At 39.4% G+C, this 22,801-nt stretch overlaps 1 pseudogene; it reads right to left on the bottom strand.

Annotated features, from left to right (window-relative positions):
• Positions 1–22,424: 22,424 nt before the first annotated feature.
• Positions 22,425–22,801, bottom strand: part of LOC110257967 (small ribosomal subunit protein uS5 pseudogene) — a 51,026-nt pseudogene continuing 50,649 nt past the window's right edge.

Raw genomic sequence — 22,801 nt, 5'->3', positions numbered from 1 at the left:
GGGAAGAAGTGACTTCTTGGTCAGCTTTGGTCTTTCTAATAAAGCCTACTCATGCACTTATTTTAATTTCCTTTAATTTCTTTTACTTTCCACTCATTTCTTTCATCAGATGTTCAACGTTTCCTCATATAGATTTGAGGCTATTTTGTTACACTTATACGTATTTTCAGTATTTAGAGGGTTGAGCATGTAAATATACTTTGGCTGCACGTTCAACTTCCTCTTCTCCATGGCTGGAAACTAATTAACCTATAAGAACCTTGAATCCTGCCAGTTTATTATAATTACAGATTAATTCCAGAAGTATTTACTGATCAATCTTTGGCATTTCCTACCAAGACAGTTAGGACATCTGCAGAAAAAGTGTTTTGTATGTTCTGCCTCATATTTTAATTTCATTTTCTAGTACTCTTGCCTTAGCTGGGATTTCTGGTGCAGTATTAAGTGGAAATGGCGAGAGATGGTGATTTGCTTCATGGGCAACTTTTAAGCTTGTCATTCTTGAATATGGTAGCTATGGGTGTTTTGTGCTAGACATTTATGACATTATGAATTTAAGTTTATTCCTAGTTCAGATAGTCTTGTATAATCAATAGGTGTTGGATTGGTGACATGTCTTTTCTACACTGATCTGATCATATGAAATTTCCTTTCAATCTGTTGAAGTGGTTTTATTTCACCTCAGAAATTTGAAGAGGTGTACCTAGGATGATTGCTAATTTGTCACAGAGGACTTTTCATCTGGGTTTATGAGAGGCACTTTTGTGTTGTTTTCATTTCCAAGAATCTTTTCAGCTTTCTGTAGCAGGACAGTGCTGGACTAATAGGAAAACACAGCAGTTACACTCTGTGCTTTATATTCTGATAGATATAGTGGAAAGTTTATCATTTCTACTTTAAATGTTTGATGGAATTTTCTGGTAATCTCTTGAAGCCTTGGGGACTTCTTCATTTGGATCATGATTAATTATTAATTTAATTTGTTTAATAGATACAGGCTTAGGAAGCCTATTTCTTCCTGTGTGACAGATTTTTTTCTATCAAGGAACTGATCTGTCTCTTATAGGCTATTAAATATGTGAGCATAAAGTTGTTCACGTATTACTTTTTGTTCTTTTCATGTCCATGCAATCTGTAGCTGAGTTTCTTATTACAATTGTGATGTTAATATTTAGGGTCTCATCATGTTTTTTCATATCCAAGTTACAGTCTTAAGTATTTTATTAATCTTTCAAAGAAATATCATTTGTTTGGCTGATTATTCTCTAGAAACCTCCTGATTTCCCTTTATTGATAACTGCTCGAATGTTCTTTCCTTTTCTCTCCGTACTTTTTTCCTCTCTTTTTAGTTTCCTAATAGGGACACAATGAGTGATTTTAGATCATTCTCTGCTTTCCTTTTTACATCTGCACCTATGGCATATGGAAATTCAAGTCTTAGGGGTTGTATCAGTGCTTCAGTTACAAGCTCACACCACAGCCGTGGCAGCTCTGGGTCTGAATTTGATTATGCAACCTCTCTCATAACTTATGTCAATGCTGGGTCATTAACCAGCTAAGCAAGGCTGGAAATCAAGCCTGCATCCTCAAAGACACCACAGGAGCCTTTATGCGAACCTAGCCACAATAGGAACTCCCAGATTTTTCTTTTCTTATACCTGCATTCAATGCTGTAAAAGTCTCTTGAAGTATTGATTTCACCACATATAGCAAGTAAAAATATAAATGTAGGTTTTTTACAATATTTCTTCAGTTTCTACTGTAGAGCAAAGAGGCCAGCCACACAACACACCCATTTTATTTTTGCCTTTATTGTCATGATTTTAGGTGGTGGGTAAAACAAGACCTTGCTGTGATTGACGTCAATGATCATTTTGCCTATGCTTTCCTCTAGGAGTTTTATGGTATCTGACGTTATATGTAGGTCTCTAATCCATCCTGAGTTTACATTTATGTGTGGTTTTCGAAGATGTTGTAATCTCGTTCTCTCAAATTGTTGCCCAGATTTCCTAGCACCATTTACTGAAGAGACTGCCTTTCCTACAATCTATGTTTTCACTCCTTTGTGACAGATTAGTGGATCATAGATTCTTGGGTTTCTTCCTGTGTTTCCAAACCTAGTCCATTGATCTATATTTCTGTTTGTGGGTTGTGCCATACTGGTTTGTTTATTGTGTCTCAGAAGCATGCTCTGATATCAGGAAGCCTGATTCTGCTAGTTCCATTTTTTTTCTTTTCAATGCTACTTTGGCTATTTGAGATCTTGTGTGGTTCCATGCAAATTTTGTAATTTTTTTTTCTAGATCTCTGAAGAATGTAACTTGCAGTTAGATAGGGGTTGCATTGAAGCTTACTCTAGGTAGTAGTCTCATTTTGACTGTATTGATTCTTCCCATCTAAGAGCAGGGTATATGTTGGAGACTACTGGACTGCAGAACTCTGTAGAAAGCAATCTTGGGGATGTTCCCCTCGTGGCTCAGCAGAAATGAGTCTGACTGGGAAACGAGGGTGGGTTTTGATCCCTGGTCTCACTCAGTGGGTTAAGCCTCTGGCCTTGCTGTGATCTGTGGTGTATGTCACAGTTGCAGCTCAGATCTGGTATTGCTGTGGCTCTGGCATAGGCTGGCAGCCATAGCTCTGATTAGACCCCTAGCCTGGGAACCTCCATATGGCATGGGTGTGGCCCTAAACAGAAAAAAGACAAAAAAAAAAAAGAAAGCAAGCAAACATGGTACATGCAAAAGTATGAGAATCCAAGGAATGCTTGAGGTTGCACATCCATAGAAGCATGCTTGCCAACTCAGAGTTCTAAAGTGAAGGGTCTCCTCTCAAAATAAAATAAGGATTTCATGTATTAACTTTTTCCTTAGGCAACTGACCTATATCCTAGATGTATACACCTGTGAGTTTTATCGCTTGTAGTCTCCTTAAATGTCACTAAGGAATAGCCTTGACACTCTCTATGCCTGCTTTTACTCACAAACCTAAACACATCATTTTCCCTAATAAAAGGTCTTGTAGGCTAAAGCATAGGGGCCTTTGGTCAGAGAAACAGAGTGCCTCCTGGTTCCCCACTTTTAGAATGCAAAATAATCTCCTGTGTTTTAAATGCCTTGCAGTCCCTCTTGAATGATCTCCACTTGACCTGCAGTGCAGGACAAAGCAGAATGGTGCCAAATATGGGTCTGGAAGAAAAGGCCTCTTATGAACTGTAACAAGAGTAAAAAGTTCTTCCATGAGCAGAGGAAAAGCAAAGGTCTCCCAAGGGCAGGAGGAATTAAATTTCAGACAGCAAAGTGGGTAGCCTTGCACTGGATGGAGTTGCGACCATGAGTTGACAAGTTGAAACTATGGACCAGGATAACAATGGGACAGACTCAATCACAAGGACTTCAACATTATATTGAGTTGTTTAAATGCATGTTTAAAGAGTCTGGGGCTTCAGTAACAGAGTCAAAGCTAGAGGAATTGTTAGAAAGTGTGATAAATTATAACCCTTGGTCTCCAGGTGAGGGAACTATAGACACAGAATGTCGGGAGTTTTGGGGGGAAATTTAAAGCAAGCCCATCAGTCTTGGCCTTCTCTTTCTATATCTTTTTTTCCCCACATGGGGACTTATAAGGCATGTTTTGGAACCCTTAATGGAACATAAATAGATCCCGTATCTTCTGCTTCATCTTCCCCTCAAACGAATCCCTTTCTTGATGAGAGTTTAAATAAACCCTTAGCTGTCAAAGCAGCACTAACTCCTCTTCAATCAGCTCTAACATCTGCCAGTCTAGAAGATCATGCATATTTAGCAGGCCCTATAAATATTATCCCTGATGCTAATATCCCTGGGAAGAGATATTGATTCACACCCTTTTGGATTTTAAGGTTCATAAGGCTTTATTTGTTAGTGTAATACAGAATGGACAGCTGCCTTTAGTATGAGCATGGTAGAAAGCATGTGGATTCCCCCATTACTCTGGTTGGGGCATAGGCCAGAATTACAACTCTTATTTCACCCCATGATTGGGAATTGCCATATGTTATGGGTGTGACCCTGAAGACCAACAAACAAATGAACAAATGAACAAACAAAAACAGAGCTGATAATATGCTGTCTGGAAGAGCTTCCCCTTAGGACAAAAGACTCATAAAGTTTGGAAGTTAGGGGATGTTAAAAGATATTTCATATGAATGGAAAAGACAGAAAAGCAGTACTTGCAACACTCAGATCAGACAAAATAGACTCCAAAACAAAGGCCATAAAGAAAGACAAAGAAGGACATGGTCTAAGGACAAAAGGATGCTTTCAAGAAGAGATATTATATGCATCAGTTCGTATGCCCCTGATAGCGGTGCACCCAAGTACAGAAAACAAATACTAAAAAACATACAAGGAGAAATTGATTGGAATGCAATAAGAGTAGGAGGCTCACCTCAATGGACAGATAATGTAGAGAGGAAATCAATAAAGAGAATACTCAATGACACAATAGAAAAAATAGACTTGGAGTTCCAGTTGTAGGTCAGTGGAAAGGAATCAAACTAGTATCCATGAGGATGCAGGGTCCATCCTGGCTTTGCTCAGTGGGTTCCGAATCTGGCATTACCATTAGCTGTGATTGCAGTGTAGGGCAGCAGTACCAGGCTGACTGGACCCCTAGCATGGGAACCTCCATACACAGCAAGTGTGGCCCTAAAAATACAAGAAGAAAAAAACAAGAAGAAACGTAAGCTTAGTTGACCTTTACAGGGCATTACATACACAAAAAATCAGAATAAATATTCTTTCCATGTGGTGATGGAACATTCTCAAGGATTGACCACATACTGGGGCACAGAACTAACCTCAACAAATGCAAGAGTCTAGAAGTGATTCCAAGTATCTGCTCTGACCAAAATGGCATGGAACTAAAAATCAACCAGAGGAAAACAAATGAGAAAAAAACGGACTACATGAAGGCTTAACAACATGCTACTAAGAAACCAATGTGTCAATGAGGAAGTCAAAAGGGAAATTCAGCAATACCTTGAGAAAAATGATAATGAAAACACGGCCATTTCCCACCTAATGAATGCCACAAAAGAAGACCTCAGAGAGAAGTAAATAATAATAGACGCCCTGCTGAAACAAAGAAGAATATGAAATCAACATGTAACTGACCATCTAAAAGATTTAGAAAAAGAGGAATGAAGAGTTCCCATCATGGCTTACTGGAAAGGAAGCTGACTGGCAACAATGAGGTCACCCGTTTGAAACCTGGCCTCGCTCAGTGGGATAATGTATTGAGTTTTTGCCAAGAGCTGTGGTGAAGGTCGCAGATGTGGCTCAGAGCTGGCTTTGCTGTGGCATAGGCTGGTGGCCACAGCTCTGGTTTGACCCCCAGCTGGGAACCTCCATATGAGGAGAGGGTGGCCCTCAAACAACACATATAGGCAAAAGAGGAATAAACCAAATCTAAAATCAGCAGGAAGTAGGAAATCACACTGATCAGACTGGAAATCAATAAAACTGAGATGCAAAAATAAATAAATAAATAAATAAAAGGAAAAATCAATGAATCCAAGTCCTGGCTTTTTGAAAGACTAAAGAAAATTAACAAACCTCTGGGAAGACTCACAAAGAAGAGGAGAAAAACAACTTAAGTAAACAAAATGAAAAAATGAAATAGGCAGAATCCCAGTGGATACTGCAGAAATACAAAAAAAGAGAGGGAGAGAATACTAGGAATGTTTCTGTGCCAACAAAATTGAAAAACAAGAAGAAATGGACAACTTTCTGGAGACATGCAACCCACCAAAACTGAATCAAGGGAAATTAATTGAACAGACAGATCAATAGAAATGGAATTGAATGTGGTAAAAAATAAAACAAACAAAACCAGAAAACGAACAGTCCCTACAAACAGAAGCCCAGGACCAGATGGCTTCACAGGTAAATTCTACCGACATGCAAAGAAAAACTTGGACGCATTCACCTTAATTTTTTTCCAAAAGATTGAAGAAGGAACACTCCCAAAGACATTGTGTGAAGCCACCATCCCCCTAACACAAAATCCTAGAAAAAGATACCACCAAAGAAGAAAATTATAGGCCAATGCATTTGATGAATATAGACACAAAATTTCTCAACAAAATTTTAGCCAACCAAATCCAGCAACATACAAACAAAGACCATACAGCATGACCAAATGGAATTCTCATCCCAAGTCCACAAGTATGGTCCAGAATACACAAATCAAAAGCATCATACACCACATTAAGGAAAGAAAAACCAAAAACCATATGATCACCTCTGTAGATGCAGAAAAACCATTTGACAAAGTCCAACATCCATTCACGATAAAAAACTTTTACCAAAGCAGGTATAGAGAGAACATATCTTCACATAATAAAACCAAATTATAGCAAAACCACAGCCAATATAATGCCAAACACAGAAAAGCTGAAGGCCTTCACACTAAAATCTGAAACCCGATGAGCCTGCCCACTCACCACTTTCAGTCAGTATGATAGGGGAAGTCCTAGCCACAGCAATGAGACAAACAAAAGAAAGAAAATGTATTCAACCTGGAAGAGAAGAATTAGCATTGTCACTGTTTGCAGATGACATGATACAATATGTCGAATATCCTAAGGACTCCACACAAACACTCCCTCAAACTGATCAATCAATTCGGCAAAGTAGCACAATACCAGGTTAACATTCAGAAATTGGTTACATTCTGTATACGAAAAGTGAAATACTAGCACAGGAATATAAAAACAAAATATCATTTAAAATCACCTAGTAATATTTAAATTTAAACCCCTAACAATAAACATGACCGAGGTGGGGAAAGCCTTGTATGCTGAGAACCATAAATCATTCACCCAGGAATTTACACAGATTTCAGAGAAAGGTAAAGATACTTTCTACTACTTGACTGGGAAAATTAACATCATTAATACTACCCCATGTAGTCTACAGAATCGTTGCAATCCCTATCCCATTTCCCATGACATTTGTCCCAGAACTAGACAAACAATCCAAAAATAGATATGGAGCCATTGAAGGCCCAGAATTACCAAAGCAATTCTGAGGAACCATAACCAAGCTGGAGGCAGAGCTCTCCCAGACTTCAGGCACTACTACACAGCCACAGTCCTCAAGACAGAGTGCTACTGGTACCAAAATAGACAGACAGACAATTGGCATGGAAGGGACCCATGGAAATAAATCCAGACACCTATGGTCAGTTCATCTTTAACAAAGAAAGCATGATTCTGGCAAAAAGACAGGGTCTTCAGCAAGTGGTGCTGGGGAAACAGGACAGCTGCATGTAAACCAATGAAACTAGAACACACCCTCACACCAAGCACAAAAATAAACTCAACATGGCTTAAAGACTTAAACATAGCTGAAGTCACCATAGAACTCCTAAATGACAACACAGGCAAAACAACAACCATGCAAATGTTTCCTTAGTTCAGTCTCCCAAAGCAATGGAAATCAAAACAAAAATAAATCTGTGGCATTTAAAAATAAAAATAAAAAAAATTTATAAGCTTTTGGCACAGCAAAGGAAATCATTAAAAAAAAAGAAAGAAAAAAAAAGACAAGCTACAGTGGGAGCAGATGATGTAAACAAGCAGGGCTTAATCTCCAAAATACACCATCATGGAAAACTCAATAGAAAAAAAATTACAGTGGCAGAAGAGTTGAATAGATATTTCTCCAAAGATAGACAGATGGTCAACAGGAACATAAAAATATTTTTGACATCATTTATTATTTGGGAAATGCAAATCAAACTACTATGAGGTCCCATTTCACCCTGGTCAGAATGACATCAGTAACACGTCAACAAATAACAAAGGCTGGAGAGGGTGTGGAGAAAAGGGTACACTCCTTCACTGTTTGTAGGAATGTTAATTGGTACAACCCCTATGGAAACCAGAATGGAGGTACCTCAGAAAACTTAATAGAGAACTACCTACCACACGATCCATCTATCCCACTCTGGGGCAAATATCCAGACAACCAAACATGCCTTGAAAACCATGCATACACCCCCCATGTTCACTGAAGCACTATTCATAATAGTCAAGACTAGGAAACCAACTAAAAATCCATCAACTGATGAATGGATTGAGAGGATGTGGTACATGGAGTTCCCATCATGGCTCAGTGGTTAACAACCCTGCCTAGGATCCATGGGAATGTGGGTTCAATCGCTGGCCTTGCTCAGTGGGTTAAGGATCCAGCATTGCCATGAGCTGTGGTGTATGTAACAGACAAGGCTCGGGTGTGGAGTAGCTGTGGCTGGGGCATAGGCTGGCAGCTACAACTCTGATTTGACCCCCTAGCCTGAAACCAACCTATGTCTCAGGTGCTGGCCTAAAAAGACAAAAGACATCAATAACTGCTGCAGGTCAACAGGAGATCCTGAAAGAGGGTCTGTGCAGCATATCAAACACAAGAGACTCTCTTACATTTCAAAAGCAGGGGACCAGGAGGCACTCTGTTCCACTGAAGAAAGGTCCCTAGGCTTTAGCCCACAAGACTTTTATTAGGGAAAGTGACCTGATTAGCTTCGTGAGCAAAAGCAGTCATGGGGAGGGTCAAAGCTATCTCTTAGTGAGATTTAGGGAGATGACTAGTAATAAAAGTCACAGGTGTATACCTCTAGGATACAGTGCAGCTGCCTAAAGGAGAGCATAGTTAATGTATAAGCCCCTTATTTTATTTTGACAGGAGACCCTGCACTTTAGATCTCTGGCTTGGCAGACATGCTTATTGGGCTTTTACCATCACAGGCCTTCCTGGGCTTATCCTGCTTTTGCAAGTAGCAAGTTTGCTTCCTGCAGAGTTCAGCAGTTCAGTGGTCTCCAACATCTTCCCCCTTTTTATTTAGTCTTTGCCTAAGAATAGGCATAGCTACCTTTTGATTGCAGAGTGTCCATTTGGTTTCTATGGATCAATCTGTTTCTGCAGACTGCACAAACAAGAAAAAAATATAAAGATGGTGTCAGACCAATAATAAAGGAAATGTTTGGATTTTCCAAACAGTTGCAAGGATCTAAAGCCTGGAACTGTGATGAGATAATTTTAATAACCTGATCCTTAGCAGTTTCCAATTGCATAGAACTGAATCATTGCAGGTGTTTTTGTAAAGCCAAAAAATCTAGGGCAGCATGATGTTCACCACAGGCTCCCAGAACATGAGCCTTCATTTTTCTCAATTGGAAAGGCTGTTGTTACATTTAAGAGCTATGATAAAGGAAGTAGTTATAGTATAATGACAGGGAAATCTATTCATATGTGTGTACATTCCAATTACTTACCATCCAAAAAAATTGCATCTTCTAAATGATCCAATTCATCTCAGAAGTCCAGGCCTACAGGATCTTGCTCATGCCATGATTGTGACGAGTTTTGAACAAGATTATTTACAAAAGTATGGGTTTTGAACCTCCTGAGACAGGGCTGTAGCGGCCTTAGCTACTGAAGCATTATTCCAATAATAGTATATACAGCCGCCAAAATCAAACGAAGCATTCTTTTTCCTCTATAGAGGATCTTTTGAAATATATTATGTAAAATAGGGAATGTGGTGTTTTGTTCTCAGGATTCAGGGAAATTTATAGGTAGCCAGATTGCAGTAGGTTGATACATAATCATAACAGATGGATGCCTGTTATATTGTTAACACAATGATGTAAATAACAATTTGTGCATTGAATATGACATATTGGAGAACTGGAATTAAAAGAGACCTGTATCTCTTTTCCTCCCATAAGCACAACAAGCAGCAAAAGCCCATGTCTGAACCAACCTAGAAAGAATAAGGGAGGTATCCAAAGGTACCAAATGATCACCTTTGTTTATCACAAGTGTAATTTGCAGCCCATAGGGAAACCCTTTGTAACGCTGTGGCTGATTTCCATTGAGAATTTTGCAGGGGCCCTTTCCAAATTTTAGCTCTGGGCCAGCCAATCCCAAAGCATGCCAATGTATTTGCAAGCTAGAATTTGAAAGCCTCCTTTCCATTTTCTCTACCTAAGAATTTTACTCTCAGCGGATCCAAATTCTCTGTTAGGTCTCCAATTTATAAGCCTACTGTTTTGAAGAGAAAAAACTTGAGGTATATGAGTTATGCAATCATCCCATTCTTTTTCTCCATGTATCCAGGAAAGGGCTTGTTTGCAAAGCTTTTGGGGGGCCTTAGTATATTTGTGGTCAGGACACATGCTTCTAGAATATTTTCTTGGCCTCTTTGCTTCTCTTTTCTATGCTGTAAACTCCATCTAGTCCTGCTTTACTTTACCCCATGTTCCTGCTTGAAAATCAGTTGCCATGCTGCCAAATAACTTAGGACAAAGACCAAAAGGCATAAATTTGTCATGCAGCCAGCTGAAAGGGGACATAATGCATTGGCCTAAGCATGCCAGACTTGTGCAGGTTGGCATGCCATTTACACAGCATGATAAGTCCCGTCAACATAAGAGAAAGAGGAAGCTCATGGCCATGGGGGGTTACTAGCTGTCAGTCATTAGCAGAAAATTCATCAGCAAGGAGAAGGAAGTGAAAACCTAGGCAAGCTGGGGTGCCCCAGTGAGGCATGCCCTCTGAAGAACCACCATGATGATTCTCTAGAAGCTATGTAATGCCAAGATTCCTCAAATGCTAATGATTGCTAATTGCCTAAAGCTCAAGGTTAAAGCTTAACCAGCTACCAGCTGTGTGATTTTTAAATAATAAAAAACTTCAAAATAATAAAAAAGAACATATCCTGAACCTACAACCCCCACCTCACTTGATGTACTCCCAAAGAGCACCGTAAAAGCAGTGCGGTTTCTTGAGGTGGTGCTCTTGGTCTCTGAGACCTCGAGTCATCCAGGGTTCCCTCCGTTAACTAAGATAAATGTCTCTGTGTCTTGCTTTATATTAATTTTTTCTTAAGTTTCACTGTGCCCATTCTTCAGCCCTCACCTGCTGAGCTGGTCTCATCAAGCGCTGCCCAACTTGGGGCTTGAAGAATGAAGGGTCTTGACAGCAGTGGAGTTTCATTCCCTGGAAGTGCTGTGGAGCCCTGAGAGGAAGGGAAGAATTTTGCATGGAAAAGCTAAAGAAATCCTGAAGATAAGTCCCCTCGCTCAGGTATTTATGGGGTAACATGGGAAATAATGTAATTGCAGGGAAGTGTTGTCCTTACATTTGTCTGTTAGGGCAACTCCTTAAAGGAGGGGGTGCAAAAACAAGTGAAAGTAAGCTTTTGGGACTTTTTCAGACTAGTAAGAAACATTGTGTTTGATTTCCTGTTAGGAACATTAGATTTAAAAATATGGGCAAAGGTAGGAATGGAACTTAAGATATGGCTTGATAAGAGTGCTCTGATCCCAGGGTCCACTTGGAGTACTTGGAGCTTAATGAAATCAGGGTTAGAACCTCTACAGACTACAGAGAACTTAGAGGAGGAAGAGAAAGGAAGGTTACGCCTGTGTTGAGGAACCTAAATATGCCATCCCTGAACAAATTTGTGATAGAGAATCTTTGGATCCTGAGTCTTTGGCTCCAATTTTTTATGTTGATATTCTCCAGGTGCCTCCTATAAGGAGTGAGGTGTGGAGGACTCATCAAGCCTCTCCTTCTTGTCAGGTTGTAAGGAAAATGAGCATTATCCCTGAGCACCATCTATCAGCCATTCAACAGGGAATTTTACAAGATTGAAGGGAAGCTGATTTGGAGACTACAGATCTAGCCCTTCCAGTAACTGTCAGGGAGGCAATGGTTCCAGAGGCTGATCCCACCAATGCTGATGGCGTTTATGAGTTCATTCATGAGCTCTTCCTTTTAAAACTCATTAAGAATTAAAACAGGCCATGCAAAACTATGGTGTTAATTCTCTCTTTACAAAAGGAATCATGTAGGGAGTAGCTGAAGGAAATCACGTGATTCCTTCTGATTGGCATCATTTAACCCATGCTATGCTGCCACCTAGTGAGTGTTTGAAGTTTGAGTCTGGGTGGCAAGATCATGCCCAGATTCCTGCTAGTCATAATCAGGCTTGAAATGTTCCAATTACAACGGAACAATTGTTAGGGGTTGGTCCTTGGAGTAATCTTCAGGCTCAAGTGAGAATGAAGGATTTGGCTACTGAGCAGATTAGACAATGTTGCTTACCAGCATGGGGTAGAATTGAATCTAAGGGTCAAAGAAATACTTCTTTTCAAAACATCCTACATGGCCCTAAGGAACCTTATACTGAATTTCTAGCTCATGTTCAAGAAGCATGAAAATGACAAATTACTCACTCTGAGGTGCATGATACTATTTCGCAAATGTGAGCATATGAAAATGCAAACACTGACCTCAAAACAGCCATAGGAATTTTAAAAGGAAAAGCAAACCTTGCCCAATATATTAAAGCCTGTCAGGGAGTGCGGATGCAGTCCTTTAAGGCCCCAATGCTAGCCCAAGCAGTGGCTAATTTAAATGTTGATAAACATTTTTTTCAGAAAAATGTTTTAATTGTGGCAAGACAGGACATACTGAAAAAACAATGTCAGGAGCCTGACCTTCCTTTCACAGAGTTTTGTCAGCTTCTAGTAACAATAATAAGCAGCCCGGACTATGTCCAAGATGTAAGGAAGGAAATTATTGCGTGAATCAGTGCCAGTGCATCTTTCATATGGATGGAACACCCTTGTCAAGAAACTCCTCCTGGGCAAGCTTCCAGCCCCATCAATCAAGGAAGCTTCCCCTAATCAGAACCAGAGCCAAACTCTCAACCAAGGAGGCAGGATTCCCTGGAACTATGCTCAGCAGGAATGTTCAACATCACAATAGGTCTCCATGGTTTCTCCTTTCTAGGGAAACTCCTACCTCTATTACAACTGAATTGGAAAAACTATTATCAGCGGATACTCTAGGCTTTATAGCAGGAAGGCCAGGGCTAACAGAACAAGGGGGTTGTGTTCCCAGTAGGCTATTGGGTAATAGAGGGGATGATAGAGAACAGGTGATGGTTTCCACGATGGTTCCATGGAAAATTCAAAAAGGGGATTGGATTGCTCCCATTCTAATTCTAACTAAAGTACAAAAGGGGAAAGAGAGGAATAGTTTTAGACAAAAGAGTTTCAATACCACAGGAGGGCCAGGAGTGTTTTTTATCAGAACAGGTCCTAGTGGAAGGACACACTTGTCAAATTATCATAAAGCAGGAGTCTCTGAAAGGGCTTTTTGACACGAGGCTATATATAGACAAGCCCAAAAGAGTCTCCGTCCTCAACCTTATGAGTATTTTCTCAGGTAAGTCTCCCAATGCAACAGAAATAAAAGAAAAAATAAAGCAGTGGGACCTATTCAAGCTTTTGCACAGTAAAGGACACCACAGCAAAAACAAAAAGACAACTGGCTGAATTGGAGAATATAGTTTCAGGTGATGCAGCTGACAAGGGCTTAGTCTCTAAAATATACAAACAACTCATCCAATTCAACCGGAAAAAGCCCACAACCCAATGGACAAATGGGCAAGAGACCTGAATAGACATTTCTCCAAGCAAGATATGCACATGGCCAACAAGCACTTGAACGAATGCTCAACATCCCTGACTGGTAGAGAAACGCAAATCAAAAACTACCATGAGATACCACCTCACAACAGTCAGAATGGGCATCATCACTAAGTCCATAAGTAACAAGTGCTGGAAGGGGTGTGGAGAAAAGGGAACCCTCCTGCACTATCGGTGGGAATGCAAGCTGGGTCACCCACTATGGAGAACACTATGGAGGTACCTCAGGAAACTATACATAGAACTACCATATGACCTAGCAATCCCACTCTTGGGCACACATCCAGACACAACTTTCCTTAAAAAAAGACACCTGCACCCGCATGATCAATGCAGCTCTATTCACAATAGCCAAGGCATGGAAACGACCCAAATGTCCATTAACAGATGGTTGGATTAGGAAGATGTGGTATATATATACACAATGAAATACTACTTGGCCATAAAAGAACAAAGCAACTCCATATGCAGCCACATGGATGGAACTAGAGACTCTCATCCTGCGTGAAGGTAGTCAGAAAAAGAAAGCCAAATACCATATGATACCACTCATATCTGATCTCTAATATACAGCAAAAAGGAACCTTTCCACAGAAAAGAAAATCATGCACTTGGAGAATAGCCTTGTTGCCCAGGGGGAGGGGGAGCAAGTGGGATGGATTTGGAGCATGGGGTTTCCAGGTGCAAACTATCGCTTTGGGAATGGATTAGCAATGAGATCCTGCTCTGTAGCACTGAGAACTATGTCTAGACACTTATGATGGAGCATGTTAATGGGAGAAATAATTATGTATCCATGTATATGTAGCTGGGTCCCCTTGCTATACAGTGGGAAAAATATTGTTTTGGGGACATAACAATAAAAAAGGAACAATGCAATTTCATGGTAAAAGTATCCATTCAAGGAGAAGTTGTTGCCATCATTCATATACATTCCCCTAATATAGGAGCACCCAGATACATACCACAAATGCTAACAGACATAAAAGGAGAAATTGATGAGAATACAGTCATAATAGGAGACCCCACACATTAATGGACAGACCATCTAGACAGAAAGATCAATAAAGCAACAGAGATTCTAAAGAGAACAATAGCAATATTAGACTTAATTGACATTTTCAGAACACTTCATCCAAATTAATCAGACTATACATTAATCGGAAAGCTCTGATAGAACATTCTCAAAGATTGATCACATACTGGAGCACAAAACTAACCACAACAAATTTAAGAGTATAGAGTTTACTTCGGGTATGTTCTATGACCACAATTGCAGGAAACTAGAAATCAACCACAGGAAAGGAAATGAGAAAAAAAACGGACTTTATGAAGACTAAACATGGTACTCAAAAACCAATGGGACAATGAGGAAATTAAGAAGCAAATTAAAAAATACCTTGAGACAAACAACAATGCAAACACAACCATTCCACCTATGGGATGCTGCAAAAGCAGTGCCAAGGCAGAAATTCATAGCTATACAGGCCGTCCTCAAAAAAGAAAACAAATCACAAATCAAAAAATTAACCCGACATCTAAATGAATTAGAAAAAGAACAAACAAAACCTAAAGTCAGCTGAAGGAAGGAAATCAAAGATCATCAAGGGACACAATAAAAACATTCAGAAATAATAGGGTAAATCAATAAAACCAAGAGCTGGTTCTGTGAAAAGGTAAACAAAATTGACAAACCCCTGGCCAGGCTCACAAAGAAGAGGGGAGACAAAAGCCAAAATAAATAACATGAGAAATGAAAGAGGATAAATTACAACACACACTGCAGAAATACACAAAGCCATAAGAGAATACTATGAGCAATTATATGCTAACCAATTGGACAACCTAGAAGAAATGCACAGCTTCCTAGAGCCGCGCAGCCAGCCAAACTGAATCATGGAAAAAATAGATCAAATGAACACACCAATCACTAGAAATTAAATGGAATAAGTCATCAAAATACGTCCTCCAAATAAAAGCCCAGGACCAAATGAAGTTATTATCATTCCAATAATAGCAAATATAGCTCCAAGAATCAAAGCAATCATTTTTTTTCCCTCTGTAGAGGCTATTCTGAAATACATTGTGTAAATTAGGTAACGTGGGGTTTTGTTCCCAAGGTTCAGCAGGATGTACATTTAGCCAGATTGCAGTAGGTTGATACATCACCATAATAGATGCTTGCCTGTTTTATTTGTTAACACATGATGTAAATAGCAATTCATGCATTGTCTATGGTATATCTGAGAACTAGAAGTAAAAGAGACCTATAACTCTTTTCCTACCATAAGCACATAAGAAGCAAAGACATCAGTCTGAATCCAGATAGAATGAATAAGGGAGGTATCCAAAGGTATTCAGATGATTACGTTTGTTTATCATAGTATAATTTACATCCCATAAGGAAACTCTTTGTGAGGCTGCAGCTAATTTCCATTGAGTATTTTGCAGTGGTCCCTTTCCAATTTTTAGTTTTGAGCCAGCAAATCCCAAAGTGGGCCAATGTATTTGCAAGTTAGAATTGTCTGCAAGTTAGAATTGGTTCCCCTTTCCATTTTCTCAGCCTAAGAATTTTATTATTAGCAGATCCAAATTCTCTGTTAGGTCCCCAATTTATTGCCCTATTGTTTTGAATAGGAAAAACAGAAAACAAAAACTCAAGGTGTATTCACCATGCAACCATCCCATTCTGTTTCTCCCTGTATCCAGGAAAGGGCTTGTTTAGAAATCTTTTTGGATGGCTTAGCATATTTATCACCTTGTGACTATGTTCCTTTGCAAATACTTAGTATTGATAGCAACAACCTAGGGACTTTTCGCCTTGTTCCTTTTGGAGTTTCTATCAACCAGACCTGATTATGCGTAGGCAAACTCCAAGGCAAAATTGTAGCATTATGGCTAAGACAAAAAGGCATGGGTACCATGTGTCCTGTGTAATTACACGGGGCACCCTCTAAACGCATATCTGGTAAAGTAGACATTTTTGGACATGAGAGGATCTGCGTATCATTACATATACTAACGGAGGTTTATCCTCCCCTCTCATAGCTCTCAATAATGAAGGTCTAGGAATGACTGTCCTATATTGTTCCCCATTAGCCCCAGTTACTGCAAGGGTGATGACAGTAATGGTGGCAGTGTGTTGATTTTCAGGATTCATAGGTAGCTTTCCTTGACACAGGGATTCTTCTGCCATGTTAAGTGTCTCCTTCACTTGGACCCAGGTTATTGGCTTGGTATCTTGGGTTCTTGTTGTCATCCTCAGATGGATGCTGGTATCATCCTTATTTTGTTGGCTCCTAGTGTAATAAGTCAGAAGTCATGTGACAGGTGGCCTTCCTTCATGTCACTTTTTATACACCTTACAGGAATCTGGAAAGCTGCAGCCAAAATTTATGGGAAACCACAAGCATAACCTCTACCCCAAGTTATTAAAGCATCAGGACCTTCCCATACATTTTCTTCAGGTGATTTCCAGTATACTAATGGAGAGGTACCAGGAATATGCTGGCCATAATGCTGTTCTATGGGCATTACTCCTTGATCACTGCACATGAAAAAATTTAAAGTAAGCAAACTTCTCTCAATAATCTTGTGAAGGTGGAGGAGACTTCTTCTTCCCCCCTTTTGCTTTTTTAAGTTGGAGTTTCAATTTATGATGTGCATTTTCTACTATTACTTGTCTTTGGGGATTATAAGGGATATCAGTGACATGTAAAATTCCCCAAACGTGACAAAATTCAGCAAAAGCCTTACTAGCACAAGCAGGTCGTTATAGCAACGAGGTCTGTGATAAAGGGCTTCTTTTTTTAAGTACCCTCATTTAGTTACCCATTATAGCCTTATTAGGACTGTAGAACGTATGTCCCAAATGGAAAACACATTTTTCAACCATTTTTTTTCATTGGTTTCATCAGGGAGCTGGCAAGAAGCAAGCAGCCCTCTTGGACTTCCCATAGCCCTGACTGTGGTATTCACAGCTATTCCTTACTTATCCTAACTTCTGTGATTTAGGAGCAGACTCTTACCATGTTACAAGGGCATTAGGGTGGCAAAATTCTGGCAAGGAGGGAATAATTTTTCCATCCCATTTTTTATTTGACATGGTTTCCCCTGTAATTTGTGTTTAGCAATTTGTAAACAAACTATTTGTTTCTTTGTTTGTTTACAAACTTGCTAAACACAAATATATACACATATGTATATATATGATGATATATACATTATATATATGGAATACTATAAAAATACATGGTCAAAATCATAGATTATTCTTTAACATTAGTTATTTGTCTAATGAATGAGACAAAGGATTTTCAAAGCACATACAAATTAAAGGCAGGGAAATTCATATAATCTCTTACTAAAAGCAATATTTTAAGAAAACCTTATTTTAAGAGAGACTACATTAAAATTCAGGTTTTACATTAGTTTACTGTTAAAAGTAGTTTACTGAAAGTTTAAACGTAGTCAGTCCTGACAATGTATAAGATTTATTTCTCATTGTTCACTTCCCACAAACCTTCCATTATTTTCTGTATCCACTTTACTTTGTCCACTATTTTCCCTTTAGAGTAACAAGCTATAAGAGAGACTTACTTTCTTTTCCCTTAATAAACATGTAATTCCATTATTCCTTCATTTTTTTTTCTACTGAAAACACACCTCCTACTTTTTTTTACAGGACACCTCAGGATGTCACCAAACATCACAATTAAGTCTTAAATGAGTTTAGTTTTTATTCAGTAACTGAAGCCTCAATATCTCATTTGAGTTGTATTAAATCTAGGTGCAATACTTTATCATGCATACTAAATGTTGATGGCTCTAAAGACATGTATATATTCTTTTGATCAACAAACTTTAATAGTAATGAATATCAACTACTGAATATCTTCCAGGTCACATGAACTGAAAATGGATTTACTTTATGTATATTGAGAATTTATGTAGGTGCTTAATTTCTTTTATGCCAGTTAAGTAGAGCTCATTATGAATTAATTTTGGCAATGCCATACACATACAAACAAGCAAAATGGAGACCTCCTATTTCTAAGTTTGAAGTTTTAGCCATAAAAAAAGATCCTCCTGTGTAAAACCTGTCAGTACAAAAGAGACCTGATTTAAAGTGTGTTCCTATTAATGCTGTAAAAAGCACTCTTTGAGTATGACCTGTACTCCCTCCATCTTGACACACCTTCACAAATTCAGAGATGCCCCCTGAATTTGTACAGAGGCCATTGCCCTTTTACAGCCGTGATTGGCATTTTTATATGCCAATTGATTCATTGACATCTCAGCTGCTTGAGAGTGTACCACCTGGCACCATCCCATTCAGTTAGGTGGTCCACAAATTGTGGATAAAGTTCTGTAGGCCTTGAAGATATTGTACAATCGATGCTTGGGTGTTTCCCAATCAGGAAGTGTCATCCAGGCCCATTGGACTCCTACACACAGCTGTTCATATGCCTAAGGATTGATTTTCCAGGTCAAGAATGGGCCCTGTCCCTACCAACATTTCAAAAGAATTGTGAACATTATTTCTTTGACTTAAACCAGCTTGTTCCTGACAGAAGTCCAACAGAATAGACCTCCAAATTAAATAATCTCCACCATCTAGGGTGGCTTTAGCTCTCATATGCCAATCCCATGGGGGAAGATGGAGTGTCCGCATGCTTTCTACCATATTCATAGTAAAGGCAGCTGCAACTCCATTCTGAATCATACCATCATGAAGAGGCTTAAGAGCTTCAAAGTCAAAAGGGATGTGTGTATGCATATTTTGCCCTGTGACTTAAGGGTCAGGGAAAATAGTTACAGGGCATGCAGATTTTAGGGCTGATGGAAGGTAAGTCAGTGCTGCTTCCACAGCTAACGGTTTATTTAAATTCACATCAAGAAAGGCATTATCCTGAGGTTGAGGGGAATAGAAGATATGATCTTTTCTTTATGTTCCCACAAGGGATCCAAAATGTCCTTGTTAGTCCCCATGTAGAAAAAACAGAAACAGAAAGAGAGGCCCCAGATGGATGGGTGTGCTTTAAATTTTCTCCCACATGATCCCAACATTCTGGGTCCATACTTCCTTCACCTGGAGACCAAGGGTTATGTTTAGAACAGTGTCAAACATTGACTCTACCTTAGACTCTATTACCAAATCCCTGGACTCTTTCAACATATCTTTAAGCAATTGAATATATTATGTAATTTATTGTGATTGACTCATCTCCATTGTTATCCTGGTTTACAGTTTCTACTTGCCAGCTCACAGTTGAGACTCCATGGAGTGCCAGACTAGCCACTTTGCCTTCTGTACTTTCACTTCCTCCCGCTCCTGGCAGAACTTTTTTTTTTCCTTTTCCAACTCATAGCTGACCTTCTCTTCCAACCCCAGGTTGGACACCACTCTTCTCTTGTCCTGTGCTGCAGGTCAATGGGTGTCCTGAAAGAGGTATAACACAGAATATAAAACATCAGACACTTTTTACATTTTAAAAGCGCATACCTTATGGACTACTACTCAGCCATAAAACAGAAGAAAAATAATGCCATTTGCAGCAGCATGAATGGAACTAGAGACACACATACTAAGAGAAGTAAGTCAGGAGGAGAAAGAAAAATACCGTGTGATATCACCATATCTGGAATACAGGACATAGATGAACCTGTCAACAGAAGAGAAACAAACTCATGACTTGAAGAGCACAGTTGTTGTTGCCAATGGAGGGGATGAGGGAGTAGAATAGCTGAAGAAGTCAGGGTTGGTGAATGCAAACTCTTAGATTTTAGTGGATAAGCAATGAGATCCTGCTATATAGCACAGGAAGCCATATCTAATCACATGTGATGGAACACGGTGGAGGATAACATGAGAAAATGAATGCATGTGAATAACTGGTAACTATGCTGTACCACAGAAATTGACAGAATACTGTAAATCAACTAGAGGTAAAGTAAAATTGTACAAAGGATAGCCAGTATTCCTGTGTGTATTTTGCTCAGCTCGATGCCAATCACAACAACCACCAGCAACTTTCAGAAAGATTTGGTGATAGCTTGGACAGACCTCAGTGGGCTGCTCCCCTGGAGTAGCATGATGCCATCCCAGACCCTCAGCAGCTGTTGCTTCTGCTGTTCTTCCCTGATTGCTGCACTCCCAGAGGCCTCTTGCCTGTGATCGTGTTTGTCCAGAAGGTTCTGATGCTCCTTCCTGGTGAAGCTGTGTTCTTTACTTGCCACTGCAGCCCTGGGTCATGGGTGTCTGGGAGGGGGACTGGAGACATCTTGGAGTATTTTGATAAATACTTGGGATATCTACATGGGTGGTTTTTCCCTCAGCACTTAAATGTATATAGAAACATATGTAGCTTTAATTTTTCATTAGTATATGTTAATTTTGGTATAATTTAATGCTTTGGCAAAGAGAGTTGTGTAGCATAGTACAAAAGAAAACTATGGTAAGCTATGGTTTCGTTACAGCATTTGCAGTTTTTTCTCATTTTGACCATGATAGTGAAAAGTGATGTTTTTGAAAAGTACTTTGGGGTATGAGAACAAATATCAATCAACATTTTTGTGTATACGCTGGTGAAGTGAAGTAGAGGGAGAATACTTTTCTAATAAGTCAAATGTGGCATTAATTATGCTATATCTACTCACCAGGTAGTGTTTCCATGGAGACAATCACAAATGGTAAAGGATTTGATGCATTTAGTAGCATTTGTCTTTTAAAAACCAGTATGTAAAAGGCGTAGACTTGTTCTTATTATATAAACCTATCTACATGTATTTTGATATAAAAGGCAAGTCCTAGAATTCATAGACACAGATTCAGAAAATAGAAAATGAGTTTCAGGTACAAAGTCTTCATGCAAATGTGTTACCTACTAGTCATGGGAGATTTACTGAGAATGGCCACAAAACAAAAAATGATGGTATGGTGCTGGAAATGAAGCAGATGCAGAAAACACGTGCTTCTTAACAGATTTACTGCTAAGGCTTATTTCTGTTTCAGTGTGCCTATCATGGAAGTAATGGTTGTTTTCAATGCCAACTGCTTTTATTCTCCTTGCTGCAAAAGGGCAAAATGAGAGAAGTCTTAAAGTTTTATACACAATGTAAAATAGTAAAAATCATTTATTTTAAAGTCAAATGAAAGGAGACCACATTTTATATGCATGTTATTGACTTATGTATAAAGATTAAAAAAAAACCACATACACTACAGAAAGCAACAACAGGTTTCTTCATAGGTACCTTTATTGTGCATGTATTTGTTTTTTTGGGTTGCAAGTGCAGCATAGGGAAATTCCCAGGCTTGGTGCACACATGTAGCTGCAACTGTTGTGGCAATGATGTGGCATATGCAGGATCTGAGCTGTATCTGTGGTCTACAATCCTCAGTTTGCCTCAAAAGCCTAATCCTTAACCGCTGGGCAGGCAAGGGATGGGACCCATATCCTTGCACACATGTTGGGTTCTTAACCTGCTGAGAGAGAGCAGGAACTCTGATGTAAGTATCCTTAATATTATGCTACTTTACTCTCTGTGGTAAAGGATCATATTTAAGTTGCTTTGGGAAGAAAAAACAAGTAATGGAGAATTTTATTAAGTAAAAAAAACCTCACATGATTATTAATTAAGCCTAGTGATCTGGATTAGTTTGTGTTTGTTGTTTGCTTGTTTTGGGTGATTTTAAAGTTTGGAATTGTTTTTTCTTTTTTCTCCTGGGGAAATGCAACAAACAAGGACATGCAATAAACTCTCAGATAGCCTTCAATATTAATCATTGACTAGGTATTTCATTGAGTTGGATTTTTTCCAGCTTCATTCATTTTATTCCTCTAATATAAAATTATGTGGTGAACACAGTTGAAGCCTAGCCCACAGAGGTTCTCATGTGGGTACTCACAAGGTGCTTAGTGAATTCCTGAGAAGCAGACTTGAAGAACACCATCTCTCCAGAGATTAGGAGTGAGATAGCTGTACTCTTGGAAATGGCATCAAAGGTGGCCTCAGGAGAGTTGCCCAGCTTGGCAGTGCAGCCCCTGGTAGAAGTGTAGCAGTCATCAATTCCACATCAGCAGTAGCTTCTTAGGACAGGGGCTGAGACAATGCCAGTGGCCCTGGGGCAGGGAAGAGGCACACCAGCATGGAGCCACAGTGGAAAGGCACTTTGCAAAGGATGATACGTGGCTTGCCAATCTTGTCCCCCGGGAGCCTTCACACTGCACCTGGATGATGGAGAGCTTGGCC

This window comes from Sus scrofa, chromosome Y, assembly GCF_054392235.1.
Source record: "Sus scrofa isolate SSC_HxYL_T2T_F1_AM1 chromosome Y, Sscrofa_HxYL_maternal_Yorkshire_Landrace_v2.0, whole genome shotgun sequence".
NCBI lineage: Eukaryota > Metazoa > Chordata > Mammalia > Artiodactyla > Suidae > Sus > Sus scrofa.
This window is presented reverse-complemented; position numbering and strand designations above follow the sequence as displayed.